The sequence below is a fragment of the Hemitrygon akajei genome, chromosome 4 (genome assembly GCF_048418815.1).
Source record: "Hemitrygon akajei chromosome 4, sHemAka1.3, whole genome shotgun sequence".
Taxonomy (NCBI): domain Eukaryota; kingdom Metazoa; phylum Chordata; class Chondrichthyes; order Myliobatiformes; family Dasyatidae; genus Hemitrygon; species Hemitrygon akajei.
In genome coordinates, this window is record NC_133127.1 from 164582684 (window position 1) to 164599658 (window position 16975).

The window sequence follows — 16975 nt, forward strand, 5'->3', positions numbered from 1 at the left end:
TAAAACTTAACAGGCCAATGGCTTATTTCATGATTAGCATTTTGTATTGTTTCATACCCTAAAGCTCGATGCACACCCCCAGTTTGCAGGGAGAGTGCACGGCACCTCACTCCCTTTTCCTGCTCCCTCCCAAAACATATCTGCACATCAGGAAGGGCTTCCCAGCAACTGCCTCAGTGAACAAGCTCCGGCGTGCCGTGCGGTTCACTTATCTGTTGACAGCGTCTCCCGCCTCTCGCTCTTCCCCCGCTCGCATTGCCCCTCGCTGACATCCCCTCCCCTCCCCACCCCCTCCCGCTCCCGCTCGCGGACCGGCTCGTCGCCGCTGTCGTTCATTGGTGCAGCCCGAGACAAATTGGCGCCATTTTGAAGCGTTCCGGGGGTAGGCGGCAGCGGCGCTGTGAGCTCTGGGCTTTGACACGGGTGAGTGTAGGGGAGAGAGCTGGAGGGTAAGATCGCGTACATTTAATCGTTTTTCTTGCCTCCCCCGCGTTATATTTTGAGGGCAGCGAATGCAGAGTTGGCGTGCCGAGGGACACGTTGTCCGAGTTTTGCGGTGTGGGCGCAGTGCCGTCTCGGCTCCGTTCCCTGCCTGTCCGCCTTCGCTGCTTTCGAACTCGCCTTTGCCTCTCGTTGCTGTCGTTTTGTTTTAGCAATTGGGAGAGTGTCTCTGCTGTAGGACACCCTGCCCGGGATCGGCGTGGAAAGCTCTTTTGGATTCCGCTGGAAGCCATGGGGCGAGATGATTATGATTGCAGTGTGTATGTTTTTTTTTGTGCATGTGGGTGTAAAAGGGGAGAGAGATTGAACATTTATATTAGAAGTGTGGTTGGTTGGTCTTTTCCCCAAAGGGTCGAGTTTGCAGGGGTTTGGGGCCTGTTTTTGCTGGTGTTTTGCTGTGGCCTGGAGCTTGACGTACTTCTTCACATATTTATATTTTTCCTCCCTTTCAGCAAGAAATCGCCGATTCAATATAGAATTTAAAAAAAAGTAATTATGATGGGACCTATTGAATTGTAGTCGATTATGTTGACAAATATATAAATAATTAAATATGTTATTGTTACTGTAGATGTTAGGTTTGATCAAGAAAGTGATTGATAGTGAAGCTGGAATACTGTAAAGCAAGGTAGTGTTTATGACATTCCTCTCGTTTCCTACCTGCGACAAACAGCAGCCGTTGTGGATCAAGAATGGTTACAGGTTTTGATGCGCAAGTGTTCTCCACCCTTGGAATTGAAAAAGCCATTTTTTAGTTTTCATTCAGAAACCACATTTAGCAGAATAACTTTTTGAAACCAAATATAATGCATAATTTTGAAGAAAACAAAGACTTGTCGTTTCTTGCTTTGATTAGCAAAAAAAACTTGCCATTTGAGAGTACAATGAATTTTCCAAGTATTGTAAACAGTTTCTTTTTTTTCTGCATCTTATAAAGCACATGAGCTTGGCAGTATTTAAATTATTTCTCCACATTTTATTGGGAATCATTTGAATAATTGTTCTTAAATCTGTTTAGATTAGAACAAAAATAGTCTGTAAACAAAGCTAACCTAACTGTTTTGAGTGCTGGTTTTGTTAATGTTTCAATATCATTATAGATTGGATAACTGGTGTTCTGAAGTTGTGTATTTTTGGCTTAGAGACCATAAATCAGATCAGTTATTACCTCAATTGAATAGGTTAGAGGCATTGTACGACCTATCCATGCTCGCTTATTGTGTTTTTTGTATTCTCATATATGTTAAAGGTGGAAGGTGTTGACAAAGGTGTTCTGATTTCCTTTTTCTGTTTGATGTTCCATTAAGTACGAGTATCTAGTTTTAGCAAATGGCAGAATTGGATAAAACTTCTCTTGCACAGCATAATTGGAGTTATAATGAGTAAGTTTGCAGATGACAAGTAATGGTATTGATAGTGAGGATGATGGTCTTAAATTATAACATGGTATTGATCACCTGGTATATTGGGCAGATCAATGTCAGATTAAATTAAAGCCTGTTAATTAAATTGCAACTTGATGCATTTTGGGAGGTCTAATGAGGGAAGGGCAGGACCCTAAATGTGTTGAGGAATTGAGGACCTTGGTGTAGCAGTTAGTAACTCACTCAAGGTGGCAGCACAAGTTGATAAGGTGTTGAAGAGGTGTATGGGATATCAGTTTTTGTTTGTTGGGGCATGACATAGAATCTAAGAACATGGGTGTCATGGTACAACTTAATAAAATTTTTGATTAGGCCACAGCTACATTTCTGTACACTATACAGTTCTGGTTGTCAGTCTATAGGAAGGACATTGACTGTGATATAGCCTAGCATGGAATGTTTCAGTTATGAGGAGAAACTGGATAGGATTGGTTTGTTAATCAAAATTAAGTAAGTGGGAAGAGATATTCAAAATTTTGAGGGGTGTACATAGGGTGGATAATGAGAAATATTTTTGCACCCAGAAGACAGCTAAAATCAGAAAGCATAGGTTTAAATTGAAGAGATTCTGAGGGGGAAAAATTATGCCAGAAAGATGATTGCAGTCTTTTAATGCGCTGCCTGAGCAGGTGTCAGGGCCAGGTACACTCTCTGTCATTGAGGAAGTATCTAGGTGAGCACTTGGAATTGACAAGTGCTGCTAAATGGGGTTAATATATATGGTTGCTTGATAATTGGCATGGACATTGTGTGCCAAAGGGCTCTTTTTTTCTGTGCTATGTATCTCTAAGGTTAACGTGATTCAACGCCACTTAAAGAAATGTTGCCTGTTGAAAATAAGTTTACGTGATTTACATTGCCTTAAAAATTCTGTGGAACCTTTGTGCATCGGTTCACTTGTAGCATAACTAGCACTTGGCATAGCAGTAATTCCCTTGCCCTTGAGATACAAAGTATAAGTTTGGGCTTTACACTAGAATTTCAGGGTTTTGACCACAGTTGCATCTTTTTTTTGTTGTATGTAAATTTGTATGGAGTGCTGTAGCAAGGAAGCAGAGATCCCACCATCCAGGCCATGTTCTCTTCTCAATACTGCCATCAGGCTGGAGGTACTGAAGCCTTGGGTCCTATATCACCAAGTTCAGGAACATTTATTACCCTACAACTATTAGGCACCTGAACCGGTGTGGATAACTTCTAATTTGAACTGATTCTATGACTTACAGGTTCACTTTCAAGGACTCTTTACAACTCTTGTTCTTGGTATTTATTTGGAGTTTGTCTTTTGCAGAATGGTTGTTCGTCAATCTTTGTTTATGTGTATTTTTGTGGCAGTCTTTTGTATTTTTCTGTAAATGCCAGCAAGATATTTAATAGTTACTGTATAGTCACATTAACGTACTTCCATAATAAATTTACTTTGAACTTTGAATTAATTGCTGCATTTACTAAAGCAGTAACTATAACAACAACGCAGAAGTAACTTCAAGTGTAAAATGATTGTGACTATCTGAGGAGTGAAAAGTAAGATTGTGAATTTGTTCTTTGCATTATAACATTGTAAAGTTTAAGTTGGGATATTGGACATTTTAGACAGGAACAGATCATTGGCCCAACAAAGCTTGTCAAATTCCTATTCACACAAGTTATAATGAACTTGATCATAATTTATTGTTAAAGAAGACCTTTCTTATTAATATTGGATAGCAGGTTTATTAAACCTCAGATTTTTTGTTTGAAAATATTTGTTTCAGCTTTTTAAACTCTAAACTGCAATGTATGTGTCCTAGAAGTAGGAATTTACTTTGGATATCTAGCTAACAACCAATGGAGAGATGAAGATTTGGTGGGTCCAATACAATTTGTAGACCTGGCTATGTAGATTTAAATGTAGAGGAACCACTGAAGTCCTACTCCAATATGCTGATAAAATGTTACAATGACATGAAAATGAGGTGTCTTTGTAGTATCTAATAGTTCAACTTTTCCAATTTTGGTCTACTTGTACATGTAATGAATCATCTAAACTGTGTAGTTTACATTCGGACTGTTCAGTGTTGAATAGTTGACTGTTGAAATAGTAATAAAGTAATAGTTGAAAAGCTACAAGTAGCTTTTATCAAAAAGGAATTTAACCACACATGGATTGAGTGATGGCTGTCTGTGTAATCTTGAAATACTTCTTTGTTTTTAATTATTGCAGATAGGTTGATTATTATTGATTACAGGTTTCCCCGGCTATTCGAAGGTAGAGCATTCCTCTGAAATAGTTTGTAAGCCAGAACGTCGTAAAGTGAAGAAGCAATTACCATTTATTTATATGGGAAAAATTTGTGATCATTCGCAGACCCAAAAAATAACCTACCAAATCATGCCAAATAACACATAAAACCTGAATTAACAGTAACATATAGTAAAAGCAGGATCTGACAAATAAACAGCCTTTATAAAGCAGGAATACTTTTCTGCAATTATTGCAGCACTGTGCACCACAGCAAAAATCTCACGCAAATGCTCTTGGCAGCACTCGCGGCAAAAACACAGGGCGCAATCGCTCTCAGCAGAAGGACTCTTTCCAGTAACTTCTAAGCTATGAAGCTGCCACATCATACCAAATAACACATAAAAATACACAACCTATATAAAGTAGAAATAATGTACTTCCAGTTTAGTTTCACTTACCGGAATTGGGAAGACAGTGAGCACACTGATGATGGTGTGTTAGGCTGAGTCGTCAGAGGTTGGGGTGGTGGGAGACTGGGGTGTCATCTCATCATCGTCTGTTTCCATCAGGGCAGGCAGGTCATCTTCTATGTCTGCCTGCCTCGATGTCGAAGGTCGAGGTTTGTCGTTTGCTGTGGCTGATGTGGAAGGCTTGAAAAACGACAGTATGCTTGACTGCTTAGCCTCGCGCATTTTTCTATCATACAGTTCTTTGTAAGCACTCAAACCATCCTGCAAATATGCCCTAAACCTATGTACCCTTTCAAAATTAAAGTCATACTTTTCTGCAATCATTGCAGCATTGTCAATCGCAGCGAAAATCTCACACAATTGTTTCACGTTCCGTTCCTGGACGACTTCACTTTTGCTACTGTGTTTGGCTTCAATTGTTATCCTTTCCTTTTCATCAGCTCTTCATCTGTCAGTTCTTGGTCATGGGATGCCAAAACCTCTTCAACATCATCTTCGTCAACTTCCACGAACCCTTAGCCAAACTCACTATATCCTTCATTCACCACGATCGAAATGCTTTATTATGTCTAGTTTTACACTAAGTGTAACACCCTTATGCGCTCTTTGAGCTTTTCCGATACCTTAGAACTCATCTTGCTAACAGATGCGCAAAATAAATCGACATAAAGCACAGATGCTCACAGACACGTGTTTAAGCAATGCTGGCTAGAAGGCAGTTCTGGGGGGGGAGGAGCTTGGCTGCTCGGCACGCACGCTGCCTTTTTTTGCATGCTACCTTTTTTTGTAACAGTGAAAACGCCTTCTGTTAGCGAAAACTGGTAACTAAAATAGGTCTTTTCTAACAGCAAGGTGTCGTAAAGTGAGCATTTTGAAAAACGGGGAGCACTTGTATTAATAACTTAATGCAGATGATGGAAATCCAAAACAATGGCTGAAACATCGCCAGCGAACAGGCAAATAAGTAAATAAGTAAAGACAAATGTAACTTGGGGATTCCAATTTGTTTCAGTAGTTGGTTCTCTGTAATTTCAATGGTGATAGAATAAAGAACTGCTATGTTTTTAAGTGCTTAAATTTGAGGGCATGGTGAGGTTTAAATAGTGTCAAAAATCACTGCATAAATTTCAACAGCCTGTATTCATGCAGTACCTTTTTTTAAAAATCTAGTTTAAAAAAAAGTCCCAAGAAGTTTTACAGATGTGTGGCATTAACTCAAGTCAGTAGTCTGAGTGATTCTGAAGGACAAGGTTTAAGGGGATGGTTCTGGAGCTTGGTGCTTGAGTAATAGAAAATATGACCTCTAATGGGATAGGGAATTTAAAAGTGGGGGTGAACATTGGGGTTAGAGTTGGACGTGCATTTATTGCTTGGTGGTTTGGCAGGAGGTGGTTACAGAATTGAGGGGAGGTGAGAAAATGGGAGTGGCTAATACAGGTGAACATTGTAAATTTGAGATGTTAAGTTTAATATAATGCCAATTTAGGCCAGTGAATAGCGCTGAAGATGGGATGAGATTAGGTGTGAGGCTGAATACCAAGAAAAGTTTTAGTGAGCTGACTAATAAAACAAAATATTTTTTGGAATATTTCAAAAAATATTTTAGAAAGCAGAATTAATAATTTGAATACATGTAGCAAGCTTTGGATAAAGGTACTTTGAACCCATGGACCAGTTTAAGGAGCAGAGGGGTACTGTATACTGGTACCAGTATTCTTGTGGGGTGTTCTGCTTGTGCTGTGAGAAAGGTTTAACCTAATTTCAAATAAAAACAGAAAATGCTGACAAAATTCAGGTCAGACAGCTTCTGTGGAAAGAAAAGTTAATGTTTCAAATTGATTCTTCATCAGAACTGGACATCTTGCTGGAATGTAATAGGCTGCCAACTAGTGTGGAGGAGCACATTTACAGCAAAATTGCAGAAATGTGCAAAAGCTGTAAAGTAGTGGTTTTGGGGGATACCATTTGTTCAAATTAGACTAAGATAATATAATATCAGTAATATAAGTGACAAATAGAGGGGAGAATTTTTTCACTGTCATTATGCTTCTGATCCAACAAGTGAGGCAAATTACTTCGTTCTTGAAAATAAGTGAAACTAAGTGAAGCATGTACTAGCTAAGACAAGAAAGGAAAAGGTGATCATGATGTAGTAAGCTTTAGAGTACCTTTGGAAGTATAGAGCACTCTAAAGAAATACAGCTTCATTGGGATAAGGAAAGATCTAGGCTGCATAAATACTTTTTTTGAAGTTTCGTCTTGTCATCTAAAACTTTGATGGAAGTTCTATAGATGCACAGTGGGGGGTATTTTGACTGGTTGCATCATGGGCTGGTATGGAAACACCAATGCCTAGGAATAGAAAAGTCTGCAGAAAGTACTGGATACAGTTCAGTCCAACACAGGTAAAGCCCTCCCCACCATTGAGCATATTCCCATGGAGCACTGCCATAAGTAGCATCCGTCATCAAACCCGCACCCCCCCCCCCCCCCCCCCCCACCATCCAGGGCCTGCTGTCGACTCGCTGCTACCAGTGGGCAAAGGTGAAGGAGTCTTGGGCCCCACACCACTAGGTTCAGGAACATTTATTAGCTATGCCTCTTCAGGTACCTGAACTAGCATGGATATCTTCACTCAGCATAACTCTGTGCACTGATTCCACAATCTACAGACTCTCTTTCAAGGACTTGACAGCTCATGTTCTCGATATTATTTATTTTTCATTTGCGCAATTTGTCTTATTTTGCACATTAGTCATTTTGTCAGTTTGCATATAGTTTTTCATAAATTCTATTGTAATTATTTTTCTGTAAATACCTTTTAAGATCTGGTAGTATATGGTAATGTGTGTATTTTGATAATAAATTTACTTTGATAAATTGGAATTGAGCCTGGTAAACAAAATAGTAATTGAACAATAAGAGACATTTAAGGTGGAGATTTTCCACCAGTAGTGTGGGTGTAATCACAGAAGGGTAAGGAATTGGAGCTCCATCAATGATCCAAAAAAGAGAATAAAATGGAGCTGAAAGATAGTGGCTTGTCATAGGCTATGTCATTAAAACAAGGGAGTACCAGGATGATTGAGGGAGCTTCCATGGGGAAGTTTTAAAGGGAGGATGAGAAAAGACTGGAGGCAAACATAAAAGGAATGCCAAAATATTTTGTGTATTATGTATCTTATTAAAAGGAGGTGTGTTGATCAGAAACCAAAAAGGGAATTTTACTAATTGTTTCAGTAGGTGTGGCTGAGGAATTAAATTAATATGTTAACATCACAAAAAAGGTGTAGGGAGATGCTGAAAGGCTAAATTTAACAAGAAAGGCTGGTTGCACTTAAAATGAATTAGCCAATTAATCCAGATAAGATGTATCCTTAGTTGCTGAGAGATTTAGAGAAGGAAATTTGACAGGCTTTGATATTAAGGTTAGTGGTATGAATGAGTTCAGGGTATTGATAATTATTTTATTGACACGTACTGAGATACAATGAAAAACTCTTTTGTATGCCATCCATACAGATTTCACAGCATCAGTATATTGAGGTAATATATGTAAAAAGCAATAACAGAGTGCAGGATATAGTGTTGCAGTTACAAAAAATGTGCAGGCAGATAAGACAATAGCCATCACTAAAGAGCTAATGCTGAGTAAACTTGTGGGCCTAAAGATAGACAAGTCCTCTGGTCCTGATGGAATGCATCCCAGGGTACTGAAAGAAATGGCAGAGGTTGTAGTTGAGGCTTTGGTGATAATTTACCAAAATTCTCTGGACTCTGGGCAGGTCGTGGCAGAATGCAAGATGCAGAATGTCACCCCACTGTTCAAAAAAGAATGTAGGCAAAAGCTATATGCCTGTTAGTTTAACATCTGTAGTTGGAAAAATGCTTAAGCTGTCATTAAAGAAATAGCGAGGTATCTGGAAAGAAATGGATCCATCTGACAGATGCAGCATGGATTCAGCAAAGGCAGGTACAGTTTGGCAAACTTGCTGGAGCTCTTTGAGGATATAACAAGTGCAGTGGATACAGGGGAACAGATGGACGTTATTTACTTGGATTTCCAGAAGGCATTCAATAAGGTGCCACATAAAAAGACTTATCCATAAGGTAAGGATGCATAGATTTGGGGGTAATGTATTAGCATGGATATAGGATTGATTAGCCAATAGAGAGTTGGGATACATGGGTGTTTCTCTGATTGGCAATCAGTGGTGAGCAAAGTAGCGCAGGATTTGGTGCCCGCAACTGTGCACGATGTACATTAACGATCTGGAAGAGGGGACTGAGTGTAATGTATCTAAGTTTGCTGATGACAAATTGAGTGGAAAAGCAAATTGTGCAGAGAGATATAGTTAGGTTAAGTGAGTGGGCGAGGGTCTGGCAGATGGAGTACAATGTTGGTAAATGCGATGTCATCCACTTCAGAAGAAAAAATAGAAGATCAAATTATTTAAATGATAAAAGATTGCAGCATGCTGCTCTCCTGAAGGACTTGGGAGTGCTTGTGCATGAATCACAAAAGGTTGGTTTGCAGGTGCAGCAGACTATCAAGAAGGAATTAGAATGTTGGCTTTCATTGCTAGAGGGATTGAATTTAAGAGCAAGGAGGGTATGCTGCAACTGTACAGGGTACTGATGAGGCCGCATCTGGATTACTGCATTCATTTCTGTCCTTGCTTGAGGAAGGATATACTGGCTTTGGAGGCGGTGCAGAGGAGGTTCACCAGGTTGATTCCAGAGATGAGGGGATTAGACTACGAGGAGAAATTGAGTTGCCTGTGACTGTACTTGTTGGAATTCGGAAGGATGAGAGGAGATTTTATAGAAACATATAAAATTATGAAAAGGATAGATAAGATAAAGGCGAGAAAGCTGTTTCCACTAGTAGGTAAGACTAGAACTAGGGGACATAGCCACAAGATTTAGGGGAGTAAATTTGGGATGGAGAATGGGAAAAACTGCTTTTCCCAGAGAGTGGTGAAACTGTGGAATTCTCTGCCCAATGAAGCAGTGGAGGCTACCTCAGTAAATGTATTTAAGACGGGGTTGGATAGATTTTTGCATAGTAGGGGGATTAAGGTTTATGGGGAAAGGCAGGTAGGTGGGGATGAGTCCATGGCCAGATCAGCTGTGATCTTATTGAATGACTGAGCAGGCTTGATGGGCCGGATTGTCTACTCCTGCTCCTATTTCTAATGTTCTTATGTATCAAGGAGTAGGATGTCAGGTCAAGAGTCCACCCTGTTGTACAAGAGGTGAATTGCAAAATTCAAGTAAATTTATTATCAAAGTACATATGCGTCACCATATACAGTCTTACAGCAGTCACAGTAACTCCAAGAAACATAATAAAATCAATGAAAGACTGCGCCCAACAGAGTGGACAACAACCATTGTGCAAAATAACTGTGTAAATGCAAAAACAATGGGAAAATAATAATAAATAAGGAATAAATATTGAGAACATGAGTTGAAGAGTCCTTGACAGTGAGTCATAGATTGTGGGAACAGTTCAGTAACTGTTGAATAAAGTTGAGTGAAGTTTCAAGGGCGTGATGCTTGAAGTTAATAACTGCTCCTGAACTTGGTGGTACAGGTCTTGAGACTGTTATACCTACTTCCTGATGGCAGCAGCAAGAAAAGAGCCTGGCCTGGATGGTGGGCTTTCTCTGATGGATGCTGCTTTCCTGCATCTGCGCTCCATGTACAAAGTAGATGTTTTTGATGGTGGGGAGGGCTTTACCTGTGATAGACTGGACCATATCCATTACTGGATGCAGGATAATTGCTGTATGTATCCTTGTATAATTAAGGAGTACAAGGATAAATCCAGTATCTCCATTAAGCATAAATCACTGGATAAAGTTATAGAAACAGTGTGAGAATTAGCAGTCATTTTTGGCAAGCATATATTGATCAGGAAAAAGTCAGCATGATGTTGCTGAAGGGAAATCATGTCAGCTTTGTTTAAATCTGCTTTTCAATAATCTGGGCTGAGCTAGTGAGGCCAGCATTTATTGCCACTGGAATGCTTGCTAGGCCATTTGAGAAAGCTTTTCCAAATCAACCATATGGAGTGGGTCTGGAGGCCAGATTTGGTAAGGATGAGAGAGTTGCTTCCTTCAAAGGACTTCAGCGAATCAATTTTTTAATAAGATTTTTCATTACTAAAAATTATTTGTTGCTTTTAAAAATAATATTCCAGATTATTAATCTCAGTTTAAATTCCACAGCTGCCATGGTGTGATTTTGGACTTGGTTCTCTGGACCGTCAGTACAGCCTTCTGGATTCCTAGTCTGGTAACTTAATCACTTTGATACTGCTCTGCTACTGATAGTTTCTTAGAAGAAAAGAAGGTCAATGAGGAAAAGATGGTTTTGTGGCATGAATAGATTTCTAAGTAGCATTTGTTCAAGTTCTACAAAATAGGTTAGTTATCAAGATTAAATCCCAGGAACTAAAAGGGGTTAATAGCGTGCATTAAAATTGGCTAAGCAATCGGAAGCAGTGAATTACAGTGTAAGTTTTTTTTAAACTGGATGGAATTGTAGCATGCAATTTTGTGAAAATTGTACCTTATGCACCCAAGTCCATGAAGAAAAATTGCTGCTTTTCTTCAAGGGCTTGGATGCATAAGGTGCAATCTTCAAATTTGTAGAAGTTATAAGAATTGGAGGTTTTTATGTTTGTAAGAAGAATAATATTAAAACTTTAGTTAAGTTGTAGCTGGGTTGTTGCGATGAATGATGAAGTGGCAGTTTAAATGTAATGCTGAGAAATAATTGCTTTTGTTGGAATGAGTCAAAGAGAAAAGACAACATAAATTAAGAGTACAATTCTGAAAGGGCATGAAAGCAGGAAGGTTAAAGGAACATATATTTTCTTGAAGTGGGAAGGCCGATTAAGAAAAATATATGGATCCTGGTTTACAAATGGAGTCATGCAGAAAATTAAGAAAACCTCGATGAAACGTTAAAACACTGGTTCAACCACACCTGTTGAACCAGTATCATGTTCATTTGTAGATGCCATACATTAGGAATGTAAAGTGAAGAATTTTAGTTAAGTGAATGGATAGGAGAGGCTAGAGCATCAATCTGCTGAGGGAATTTATCCTCCTGCACATTATTTGTTGCTTCAGATTCCAGCATCTACAATCTTTAGCCTGTCCAGCAGAGACCAGAGTTTTTCTTGAAACATGAGAGGTTCCAAGAGGGTCTGATGCAAGTGTTTGAAACCAATAAGGATATTGGTAGAGTACTGGAAGGGTCAAGAGCGAAGGGATATACAAGATTGCAAAAGAGCCAAAAAAACAACAAGAGAAAGAAATCATGAAATTAGAGTATTGAATCTGATGAGGATTTCAAGAAGAGGTAGGTAATGGAAGCAGATTCAATTGTGGCATTCAGCAGGGAGTCAAACAAGTATCTAAAAGGGCAGAATTTGAAGGGTGGAATTAGTTCCAGCTGGATTGTTCTTTAATAGAACAGTACAGCACAGTATATGCCCTTTGGCCCACAATGTTGTGCCAATGTTTTAATCTTCTCCAAGATCAGTCTAACGATTCCTTCTCATGTACCCCTCCATCCACGTGCCTGTCTAAGTCTTTTACATATCCTTAATGTATCTGCCTTTATCACCTCCCCCAGCAGGGCATTCAGTGCACTTGCCATTCTCCTATACTTTAATCATTTTAAAAGTATGCCCCCTCATATTAGCCATTACCACACTGAGGTAAAAGACATTGGCTGGCTACTCTATGTGTCTTATCATTTAATACACCTCTATCAAGTCTCCTCTAATCCTCTGCTTCAAAGAGAAAAGCCCAGCTTCCTCAGCTTTTCCTCACCAAATCTTGTTCTCTAATCCAGGCAGCATCTTGGTAAATATTGTCTGCACTTTCACTAAAGCTTCCATATGCTTGATATAATGAGGTGACAAGAACTGAATACAATACTCCATGTGGTCTAACCAGAGTATTATAGAGCTACAACATTAGCTGTTGAACACAATTCCCTGAATAATGAAGGCCATACACAGCATAAACCTTCTTAACCACCCAATCAACTTGTGCAGCAACTTTGAAGGATCTATGGATTTGGACCCCAAGATTCCTCTGTCCTCCACACTACTAAGAATCCAGCACTTAACTAGGTACTCTGCCATCAGGTACGACCTTCCAAAGTGTATCATTGGATGCTTTTCTAGATTGAACTTCGCCCATATTGTCAATGTCCCATTGTAACCTATGACAATCAACACTACCAACCCACACAAAATGCTGGAGGAACTCAGTAGGTCAGGCAACATCTATGGAAGAGTAAACAGTCGATGTTTCAGACCAAGACCCTTCTTCAGGACTTCTTCAACACTGCTAACCTTTGTGTCATCTGCAAACATTCTAATCCACTTCCTCATCCAAGTCATTTATAAAAAGTACAACTAGCAGGGGTCCAAGAACAGATCCTGCAGAACACCTTTAGTATGGAACCTTCAGGCAGAATACACTCCATTGTCTACCACCCTCTGTCTTCTGTGCACATAGTCAAGTTTCTCTGGATCTTAAGCCTCTTGACTTTTGAATAAGCCTACCATGGGAGAAGCCTGTCAAAATCCATATATAATACATCTACCTTCATCAATTTGATTTGTCACTTCTTCGAAAAAGTCCAATCAGGCTGAACCTATCCCTCACAAGCTAAGCTAACTATCCCTAATCAGACTATGCTTCTCAAAGTGCTTGTACATGCTATCTCTAATAGTCCTCTCCAATAGTTTGCCCTCCACTTATGTAACTCAATGATCTATTATTCCAGGGGTTATCCCTAGTACTTTTCTTGAACAAAAGAATAACGTTTGCCACCCTCAAATCATTTTGTACTACTGTGGCCAACAAGGACACAAAAGATCATTGCCAACAGTGCAGCAATCCCTTCCCTTCCCTTCCTGTAGTAACCTGGATTATATCCCATCTGGCCCTGGGGGCATGCCTATTTTCATGTTTTCAAGAGTACCAGCACTACCTCTTTCATAATTTGGCATGTTTCAGCACATTAGTTCTGTGCTGCTCTTCTATTCGGTAACATCCCTCTCTGCTGAACACTGTACCAAATTAGTAATTAGAGATCTCCCCTACCTCCTCTGACTCTAAGCATGTTTCCTCTTTTGTCCCTGATTGGTCCTGCCCTCACTCTAGTCATCCTCCTGTTCTTAACATACATGTGGAATGCCTTGGGATATTCCCTAATCCTGTTTCTCATGTCCCTATTTTGCTCTTCTAAATCCATTTTTAATCTTTTTGGTTACCTTGTAAGTTTAAAGAGCCCTGTCTGGTCTTTGCTTCCTTCTCCTTGATTAAATGTTACACATCTCTTGTCAATCTTGGTTCCTTCACCCTACCATCCTTTCCATGTCTTAAAGAAGCAAACTTATTTAGATCAAAATGTAAGTGCTCCCTAAAGAATGTCCACATTTCCCTGAGAACATCTGTTTTCAACTTGCTCTCCTAAGTAAAATCACAAAATGATGAAGGGTTTCGGCCCGAAATGTTGTTACTACCTTCTCCCATAGATGCTGTATGGCCTGCTGAGTTCTGCCAGCATTTTGTGTTTTTATTTATTTCCAGCATCTGCAGATTCACTCGTTATACTCTCCTAAGTTCCTGCTTATCAGCATCATAATTATTCCTCCCCCAGTTAAATACTTTCCCACGTTGCCTGCTGCTATCCTTGCCTAAGGCTATGCCACAGGTCAGGGAGATGTGGTCACTGCCTCCAAAATGCTCACTCTGTTTGATCTACACATCTAGTGTGTCCTCTCCTCTAGTTGGCCTGTTCACATATTGTGTCAGGAATCCTTCCTGGACACACCTAGTAAATTCTGCCTCATTTAAAGCTCTTGTACTAAAGGGGTGCTAATCAATGTTAGGGAAGTTACTGTCACTTGTGACAACAATACCTGTTAGCCAGATAGTGATTGATTGATTTATTGATAGATAATAGACAGTAGGTGCAGGAGTAGGCCATTTGTCTCTTCTAGCCAGCACCGCCATTCACTGTGATCATGGCTGATCATACACAATCAGTACCCCGTCCCTGCCCTCTCCCCATATCCCTTGACCCCGCTATCTATAAGAGCTTTATCTAACTCTCTCTTGAATGCATCCAGAGACTTGGCCTCCACTGCCTTCTGGGGCAGGGCATTCCACATATCCACCACTCTCTGGGTGAAAAAGTTTTTCCGCATCTCTGTGGCCTCTAGTTCTGGACTCACCCATCAGTGGGAACATGCTTCCTGCCTCCAGTGTGTCCAATCCCTTAATAATATATGTTTCAATCAGATCCCCTCTCATCCTTCTAAATTCCAGTGTATACAAGCCCAGTCGCTCCAATCTTTCAACATATGACAGGCCTGCCATTCCGGGAATTAACCTTGTGAACCTACGCTGCACTCCCTCACTAGCAAGAATGTCCTTCCTCAAATTTGGAGACCAAAACTGCACACAATACTCCAGGTGGGGTCTCACCAGGGCCCTGTACAGCTGCAGAAGGACCTCTTTACTCCTATACTCAATTCCTCTTGTTATAAAAGCCAGTATGCCATTAGCTTTCTTCACTGCCTGCTGTACCTGCATGCTTGCTTTCATTGACTGATGTACAAGAACACCTAGATCTCGTTGTACTTCCCCTTTTCCTAACTTGACTCCATTTAGATTGTAATCTGCCTTCCTGTTCTTGCCACCAAAGTGGATAACCTCACATTTATCCACATTAAACTGCATCTGCCATACATTTGCCCAGTCACCCAACCTGTCCAAGTCACCCTGCATTCTCAAAACATCCTCCTGACATTTCACACTGCCACCCAGCTTTGTGTCATCAGCAAATTTGCTAATGTTACTTTTAATCCCTTCATCTAAATCATTAATGTATATTGTAAACCGCTGCGGTCCCAGCACCGAACCTTGCGGTACCCCACTGGTCACAGCCTGCGATTCCGAAAGGGACCCGTTAATCACTACTCTTTGTTTCCTGTCAGCCAGCCAATTTTCAATCCATGTCAGTACTCTGCCCCGAATACCATGTGCCCTAATTTTGCCCACTAATCTCCTATGTGGGACTTTATCAAAAGCTTTCTGGAAGTCCAGGTACACTACATCCATTGGCTCTCCCTTGTCCATTTTCATAGTTACATCCTCAAAAAACTCCAGAAGATTAGTCAAGCATGATTTTCTCTTCATAAATCCATGCTGACTCGGACTGATCCTTCTACTGCTATACAAATGTGTTGTAATTTCCTCTTTTATAATTGACTCCAGCATCTTTCCCACCACTGACGTCAGGCTAACCGGTCTATAATTCCCTGTTTTCTCTCGCCCTCCTTTCTTGAAAAGTGGAACAACATTAGCCACCCTCCAATCAGCAGGAACTGTTCCTGAATCTATAGAACATTGCAAAATGATTACCAATGCGTAGATACAGCTTAGTAACAGGCAGTTCTGGTCCAATGAGCCCTGCCACTTAATAACACCCGTGTGACCAATTAACCCTCTGAACCATATCTTTATAGAATTTGTGAGGAAATGGGAGTACCCAGAGAAATCCCAAGTGGCCATGGGAGATGATATAAACTCCTCACAGACAGTGGTAGGATTGAACCTGGTTCACTGGCACTTTAATAGCCTTATGCTAACTGCTGCGCTATCTATTATTGCACCTTTCCAAAATATGCCTACAGATCTGCTCATCAGGATCCCTATTCTATTGAGGGCCTATAGAATGCTCTAAAAGAGTGATTGCTCCCTTCCTGTTTCTGACTTCCACTTACAGTGACTCAGTAGATGATCCCTCCATGATGTCCTCCTTTTCTACAGCTATGATCTGTCCCTGATCAGTACTGCCGTTTCCCCCATCTCTTGCCTCCCTTCCTGTCCCTTTTGAAACATCTACACACTGAATGTCTGGCAGCCATTCCTGCCCTTGTGACAAACAAGTCTCTAATGGCCACAACATTGCAGCTCCAAGTACTGATCTATACTCTTAAGTTTATCATGCTTGTTCTTGAAACTTCTCACATTAAAGTAAACTCATTTCAACCTATCCAATTGCCATATCATCCTACTCTTACTGTAGCTCCCTATATTTGCTCTTCAGGATCTCATACTTTTTCGTAGATAATGTCATTAGTGCCACTATGTGCCACGATTTCTGGCTGCACTTCTTCCCCTTTAAGAATCCTGTGCTCTCAGTCTGAAATGTCCCTGATGTCCCTTGTACCTGGGAGCTAGTGAGGCAGTGTGGACTTTTTTTCCATGCTTTAACAACTCTTAGATCTATAAATTTTGGTGCTACAC

The 16975-nt window shown here is 40.3% G+C and overlaps 1 protein-coding gene across 5 annotated transcripts in view; it reads left to right on the forward strand.

The window, feature by feature from the left end:
• The first annotated feature begins 299 nt into the window (after positions 1 to 299).
• Positions 300 to 16975, forward strand: part of pds5b (PDS5 cohesin associated factor B) — a 278218-nt gene continuing 261542 nt past the window's right edge. The window contains exons 1-2 of one of the 5 annotated variants that reach the window (XM_073043867.1): positions 359 to 423; positions 10856 to 10922. The gene's annotated coding sequence lies outside the window, so the exon portion shown is untranslated. Of the gene's footprint in view, positions 450 to 10855; positions 10923 to 16975 lie in introns of all 5 variants that reach the window. The other 4 variants (XM_073043862.1, XM_073043863.1, XM_073043864.1 and 1 more) reach the window with 4 other exon arrangements.